The sequence below is a fragment of the Mesoplodon densirostris genome, chromosome 1, assembly GCF_025265405.1.
Source record: "Mesoplodon densirostris isolate mMesDen1 chromosome 1, mMesDen1 primary haplotype, whole genome shotgun sequence".
In the NCBI taxonomy this organism is placed as follows: Eukaryota; Metazoa; Chordata; class Mammalia; order Artiodactyla; family Ziphiidae; genus Mesoplodon; species Mesoplodon densirostris.
The window spans coordinates 97,882,030-97,890,165 of NC_082661.1; the positions used below are offsets into that span (position 1 = coordinate 97,882,030).

Consider the following 8,136-nt stretch of genomic DNA (forward strand, 5'->3'; position numbering starts at 1 on the left):
CTGAACCAGAATCACCCTACTAAGCCATTCCTGGATTTCTGACCCTCAGAAACTGTGAATTAAAAATCATTATTGCTTTAAGTCTCTAAGCTTTGGAGTTATTTGCTAAGAAGCAATATATCACTAATACTTTCCTTTTCACCTTAGTCACCCATGCTAATGTGTTTGACATTGATTTTTTATAAGTATATACCCTTGAAAGATATATAATTTTGCTTTTTGTGCATGTATTTTTAATTTATAAAAATGCCGTTGTGCTATAGATGCCATTCTGTTTCCTTTCTCCACAACATGTTTTTAAGACCTACCAATTTTGCTTATAATTAGTATTATTTTTCTTTAAATGCAGAAAAGCATCCTATAGTATGCATTCTTCATAACTCATCTTCCTCCATATACCCTTAGAGACCTTTGACTAGTTTTCTGAAAGGTATATACCTTGAAAGGGATTGTTGGGTCATAGAGCATACTCTTTCCATTTTCTTTTTGAAGACTTGCTTCATTGCCTCCCATCTCTTTCCTATCCCATAAATATATATATATATATATATTTAATTTACTGTTTAATTGGGTAATATATTCATACAGGGAAACATTTAAAAGTTTAAGTCTGCATTGTGGCTATTTCCTTCAGCTTCACATTTCTTTTCCCCAGAAGGAAGATAATACCATTAGTTCCTTTTGAATCCTCTTAAAATGATGTTCATATCCACAAGCAAGTACAGATTCTTTACATTTTTACCCAAATAGTAGCACATTAAATACATTGTTCCATACTGCACTATTTTTTTTTACTATGTAATTTATCTTGAGGAAATTTCTTTTTTTTTTTTTTTTTTTTTAAGAAGATGTTGGGGGTAGGAGTTTTTATTAATTTATTTATTTATTTTTGCTGTGTTGCGTCTTCATTTCTGTGTGTGGGCTTTCTCTAGTTGTGGCAAGCGGGGGCCACTCTTCATCGCAGTGCGCGGGCCTCTCACTATCGCGGCCTCTTGTTGCGGAGCACAGGCTCCAGACGCGCAGGCTCAGTAGTCGTGGCTCACGGGCCTAGTTGCTCCGCGGCATGTGGGATCCTCCCAGACCAGGGCTCGAAACCGTGTCCCCTGCATTGGCAGGCAGATTCTCAACCACTGCGCCACCAGGGAAGCCCTTGAGGAAATTTCTACTTTAGAACATAAACAACCTATTCTTTGATACAGGTACATAGTGTATCATTGTTGGATTTTATCATAATTATTTAACAATGTCTTTATAGATGGATTAGATTAATTCTCAGTTTTTGAACTTTCAAATAATCCTGAAAAGAATCTTCTTAAACAGAAAAAATCATTTTATATATGTACAAGGTTATCAATAAAATATATGTTTAGAAATATATTTTTGGGTCAAAGGGTAAGTGTATTTATAATTAAAAGAGATTAATATTTAAATAGCTCCCCATAAAAGTTGTATCAATTTACAAATATATATCAAGGGATCAGTGTTTGAGTTTACTAATTCCTCATTACCTTCCCTTGCCAAAGTGTGAATTCAAACTTTTGTTTTGTTTGCTTAATGTGTGTTTATGTAATGCACGCAAATATTGAAACATATATTTGAAAGGTTTATATGCACATATTCAAAATTTAGGAAGTACAGAAGGTAAATGGGGGAAAGTAGATTTAGCTCACATCACTTACTCATTCACACAGTAATATCTCCTGTGGCAGCCATACTTGTCAGTTACATACACATAAAAGTTTGGGTACATAGATTAATTCCTCTTATCTGGACGTATTTGTACTTCTTTTGTGTTGCAGGAACTGGAATGAGAAAGCTCTTGCCAAGGTGCTCTTTTAAAAGAGGCACCAGATTTCTGAATAACCATTTATATTAGGAATATATGCCTTTATTATCTCAACGTTCAGCCTCAGGCAAACACCATGATATATGTGAATCTTAACAAAGTGATATACTTTTTTTAAAAATTGGGGTATAGTTGCTTTACAATGTTGTGTTAGTTTCTGCTGTACAACAAAGTGAATCAGCTATATGTATACATATATCCCCTGCCTCTTGGACCTCCCCCCCACCCCCCATCCCATCCATCTAGGTCATCACAGAGCATCGAGCTGAGCTCCCTGCGCTATACAGCTGGTTCCCACTAGCTATCTGTTTTACACATGGCAGTTCACATACATCAACTCCAATCTCCCAGTTCATCCCACACCCCTTCCCCCTGCCCAGTGTGTCCACATGTTCCCTACATCTGCGTCTCTATTCCTGCCCTGCAGATAGGTTCATCTGTACCATTTTTCTGGAGTAATGAGTTCTATACTACTCAGTACTGCTGGTCATAATATTTGAGCCTGCTCAGATCCAGCCAGTGTGCTGTACAGCAGTCATCCTGCGATCTTCCCCTGAAGAGCATCTATCATCTCTGTCCAACCAATGAAAGGCGAGAAGAGACATGCACACAGGATGTCTTAAGTGTCTTATCCCAGAATTTCTGAACATAATTTCCTTTCTACTGTAGAAAATGTACTTACATGGTCACACCTAATTTCTAAATTCAAAACTAAACACAATTTAGTTTTGAATATGTTTCTTTATTATGTGCCCACATGTGAGCCATATTTTTGTCTTTTATTGTTTTATTGTTGTTGTTAAGCTGTTTACTATGAAAAGTGAGAACAGATTGAAGAGCAGAAGTTGTCTTTGTCACGTTTTAGAGTTTTAGCTTTCACATTTATATCTATAATCCACACAGAATGTACATCTAACTGTGGTGTGAGAAGATATCTGTCTTTTATTTTCCTTATAAGGGATGAACTTTCTCAGTTTAATGCTGTTGTTCTTGACCTACATATTTCCATATATATGTGGAACAATTCCTTCAGTTTTCTAATATGTTCCTTTGTTTTCTTTATCCCTGTGCTAATATTATACTATATATCTTTTTACATATTTTGTAAAGCAATTTTCTCAATGTAATTCTTCTTTTAATTGTTGTTAATTTAAGAACTTACATCAAAGATTTATAAAAGATTTTTGAATTTTACACACCCACAACTACAGACACAAACACCTATTAAAATTTTTATTAGAAGCACTTTAAGTGGAACAAATTATAATGTGTTAATAATCATGATATAGATATATCCTTTTCATAAATATGATATCTCATCCATTTATACATGGTCATTTTCATATACTTTAATAAAACATTTAAAATTTTCCCATAACTTTTATATATACTCTATTAGTAGTCTGACACTTTATCATTGTTTGATAATTGTATGCAGTGTCTTTGTTTCTATTATGTATTCTAATAAGTATTTGCTACTGTAAAGGAAAAATAACAATACACTCTACCATCTGTGGCTGCCATCATATTAAGTAATATGTTCAGGATCTTAAATCCTAATTTTAGAATATTTTAACATTACCTTTGAGTGAGAGGAGAATGATGCTAGGGAAGTTTGCAAAAGAATTTCCAACCATATGTAAAATCTCTTATTTCTTTATAAATTTAAACAATTTTACCAAATTACTATATTCATTAAATTATCATCCGTATGTTACTATTTGTTTAATATATCTTCAATAATGTGTTCTTAAAAGTGGAAGAGTAATATTTTAATTTACATGAGGGTTTAAAAGTGTATCATTCATAATAATAGTTTAAAATGAAGTAAATTATTATATCCCTTTCTGAATTTTTGTATATGTTTTCTATTATATAGGTTCTTCATTGAAGGGTATAAATAAGGCTACTTATGCATTTGCAGTGTCACAAATGTGATAACTATAGTTGAATGAAATTTAACCTTAGAGGTAAACATACATGGTTCTAGTTTTTTTTTTTTTTTTTTTTTTTTTGGAACTCAGTGCTTTGTATTTACAAAAGAAAAATAATAAAGGAAAAGTCTGAAGCTAATCAGCTGGAGACATGGGGCAAGGGTGGGAATCTGGGGAAAAGGGTAGGGTCCTCTGCAGGGAGAGAAGGGGAGGGGCTCTGGCACCAAGGAAGCCTGAGGTTCCAGCCTCTAGGGGCTTCCCCAGGGCCAGCCCCGCCCCCCTGCAGAGGCTCAGATCAAGGGGCCAGGAGCTGAGTCAACCACAGCCCCCTCTGGTTTTTCCAGGAGCCTGAGTTCCCAGATCCAGGTGTCTGGGATGGCAGGGGAAACAGGCCAGAGAGAGCCCACGGGTCCTGCCACCACTTCTCACTGTGGTGTGATCTTTGTAGCCTCGGCCAGAATAAGGGCAATGAGGTCCCGGTTGATGAGGAAGACGAATCGCAGGCTGTCAATCTCTACCACGGAGTTGTTGCTAAGGCGCCATTTGCAGCCACACAGCACAGGTCGTCCATCCATGTAGATGGGCCGCCGGCCCTCACTGGCAATGAAGTCACCATTGTTTTTCGAACTTGATGACACCTTGCTTCCGGGAGATCTTCCAGGCCGGATCCTCCAGAGACAGGTCCAGCCAATCTGGTTATCCTCGGTTGCTCTGCCTAGGGTGATCTTTCTCAAGCTCCTCAGGCACCACACCATGCGGCCCCACAGCACTGCCAGGGTCTGGCTGTCAAAGTCTGGAGAGCTCATGCCTGTGATGCTATCTACCAGCACCTGCCACTTATGCAGTTCCTGTTCCAGCTGGCGACTCTCTCATTTCTGGAGCTGGTCAGCCACTGTCAGCTCATGGTCTAGGACTTCATCTCACATGTCCTTGAGCTTACAGTTGTCAATCAAGTCCTCTGCATCCGAGAAGCTCAGCACTTGGTACCCCTTGGGCAGCAGCTGCACTGTCTGGTCCTCCAACAGGTAATACTGCTTCATGAGCTGCCAGTGGGCCTGCAGAGTCTTGGTAGTAGGGGCCAGGCAGAAGGCATTGGGGTGTCTGTGCAGCAGGCCCTGGAAGTCTCCAAGGTGGGCTGGCTGGCCGATCTCACTTTGCTCAGCAGCTGCTCTTCTGCCTTGCTAAACAGGGCCTTGCTCTGGATGGTGGCAATGGCCTCTGATGCAGCAGTGGGTCTCATGGCCTAGTAGGCCAGCTTGGAGATGACAGGATTGTAGAGCAGGGCGTACCAGTGCTCCTGGACTTCCCACAGGGTGAAGTGGTGGCTGAACTTCACGCCCAGGTGGACAGATGTCAGGTCATTGGTCTGCAACATGGCATCGATGAGCAGGAGGTCGTCTGCAGGCTTCCAGCAGCCCAGATCCTTGATCACCTGGAGTGGCTGTTTGCTCTTCTTCACACGCTTGGTGAGTCCAGGGGCTGGTGCTGGGCTGGGTGGCACAGGGATGATGGGGGCCTTGGACACCTTCTTCTTCTCACTGGAGGTAGGAGGGTTCACTCCCAGAACAGTGCCCTGGTTCTACCCCACTGGCCCCCTTCGCCCAGGTAGAGGACTTAGTCACGCTGCTCTCCACCAGCCATCATCAAACTTCTTTCTCTTGGTGAACCTGGAGGTGCTTCTCCATTTAGGGATGGTGCCAAAGCCTGTGAGGAAGCCCGCTTCTTCCCTGCCAGTGCCCTCCTCATCCTCTGAGCGGCTGGCCGTGACTGATGCCATCAGGGGTGAACCTAGCAACCCCTGAGAATCTTTGTAGATCCTCTTACAGTCCCAAAGCCACTTGCTCCAAACCGCAGGGCTAGAAGGAAGGGTCCCACAGGCTCATCCAAGGATTCTGACCAGGTGACCTTAGAGGCTGAGAGGAGATTCATTCCTAGGCTGCCAGCTCCAACAATTTCTCCACGGCGGTGACGGCAGCAGCCACAGAGCCAAAGCCGGCGTCCTTGAGATTCATCTACTTCCCTGATTCTAGTTTTGACTGTACTGTTGTTTCCATGTAACCATGCCCAGATTCTTTAACTCTATATAGCTTGACTTAGTAAATTAGAAATAACAACATGTTTGCTTCATTTCAATGAATTTATCTGACAATAATATGGTACAACATATAAAATTTCTGTGTCTATAATAATAAACTGTACAAAGTAAAATTAATGTAATATTGGTACTTTGCAGAGCTCAGTTCAGTAAATATTTATTGAGTGTATGCTATGTCCCAGGTACAGAATTTGGGATAAAAACAACAACAACAAAATCATAAAAGAAGTAAGTACATGTTTTGCTTAAGGGGCTTACATTAAAATCCTTTTAAAAGTTTTGGGGTGAGTGTTCCATTAAGAACACCTATTCATGGTTTCTAGGGCCTTAATCTTATAATCCTTCTCAATGTTGACACATGATTTTGTGAGTCTGTTAGCATGAAAAATTCTTACTAAAAGTAAAAACAACAGATGTGTATATTACTATTTTAGCAAAAGATGTTGGTATTCCTAAAAATTGAAACAAGACATTCAGTAAACTTACCTATTATGTGAAATAAATTTTATCTGATGGTGGGAAAAATCTAAAATACTATAGTAATCACTTAACTCATGACTTATATCATTCTTCCCCCTCCTTGGTTGAGTGTCCTCTCTCTACACACAAGGTCAACATAACAGTGGTCAGCTAGCGTGTTGAATAGTAAAGATCAGACTATCTTTGCATAGTTTCTAAATTTAGCTTTCTAATCATTATAACTTTTCATAAGTTATAGCTCTGAATCTTCAGTTTTGATTGACAAGATATTTTATTTTTATATAGTAATATAGTAAAATATATAACATTATATATTATATATATAATTTAGTAATAACTTTAATGCCTCTATATGAGAGCTAAACTGTGCCTCAAATTTCAGAAATTATTATTAACTGAAAACCAAACACAACCACATACGTCCCATAAGAATCTCAATATGTACGTCCAAAGTCTAAACTCATTTTAGTTTTCCTTAAAAAATATTTCATGTGTAGAGTTACTTATCATCACCCTCTAGTCACTTTAGTTAGAACCTGGATGGCCATGAGTGCCTTTTTTTCCCTTGACTCCTAAACGTAACTTTAAATCCCGTGGGTGCTCAATTCTAAATACCTTCTTCAAACATTTGTATTTATTTCATCCCCACTGCCCCTGTCCTACTCAGAGCCCCTGTCAAATTTCATTTACAATAACACTAATATCTTAATAAGTTCTCTGCCACCTTCCTGTACCACCACACTTAGTCTTCAGCAATGCAGTTAAAATGAGTTTAGTTTGTGCATTTGCCCTTGTTTCAACCTACTGTGATCTTTCAGACTCCTCAGGAGATATAAAAACTCTTTGTGATTGGGTCCAGAAAAGCTGTCCAGAATCATCTTGCTGTACTTACCTATGCAAACTATATCAGAGCCAGAATAAGCTACTTGTAATAGCCTGGACATATGACTATCTGCCCCATATATTGTGTCTCTACCTGAATTGCATGTGCCTTTTCTTTCATGGGAATTTCTACAAAGCCTTTTGCCATTTCTTAAAACAGATTCTCTCCTCTCTATCTCAATCATGTTTTGCTTACACCCCAAAAAGAGCACCAACAGGATTCCATTTGATTTCTTCTTTTTGTTTGGAATCCAAGATGATGAGTCTCTTTGCAGGAATTCATCTTTCTTCCTTAGTCTCTTACACAGTGCTTTGAGCATATACATAGATATTTGCTAACTGTATACATTAATGAATACATATTGTGTTTTCTATTGTATGCTGTGTTTTTAAATTTCATTTGAATAATTTTTCTCTCTCTCCCTCCATCTATAGCTGTGGGTATATGTTTACATAAGTAATGAATAGTTTATTATACCACAATATAGAAATACATGGGATTGCCATAATGCAAATCTCATTTAGATCCCATTCTAGGAAAGACTTTGTAAAACAAACAAAAGACATAGTACATACCAAATCATGAGTTTCTGAATTTCTTAATATACATTGTGAGCTCTATGTATATGAGAGGGAAAACCAATTATTCAGAACATCTGGCCTCATCTCATATTGCATATACTTGCTATAATGTATGTAAAACAGAAACAGTAAAAGTAAGTGTAACACACTCATTTTTGTGTGCATTCTTTTTTTTTTTAATTTTATTTTACAAATTTAATCAGTTATACATATACATATGTTCCCATATCCCCTCCCTTTTGCGTCTCCCTCCCACCCTCCCTATCCCACTCCTCCAGGCGGTCACAAAGAACCGAGCTGATCTCCCTGTGCTATGC

At 38.6% G+C, this 8,136-nt stretch overlaps 1 pseudogene; it reads right to left on the reverse strand.

Annotated features, from left to right (window-relative positions):
• Positions 1–4,205: 4,205 nt before the first annotated feature.
• Positions 4,206–5,590, reverse strand: LOC132483628 (microspherule protein 1-like; annotated as a pseudogene).
• Positions 5,591–8,136: the final 2,546 nt, after the last annotated feature.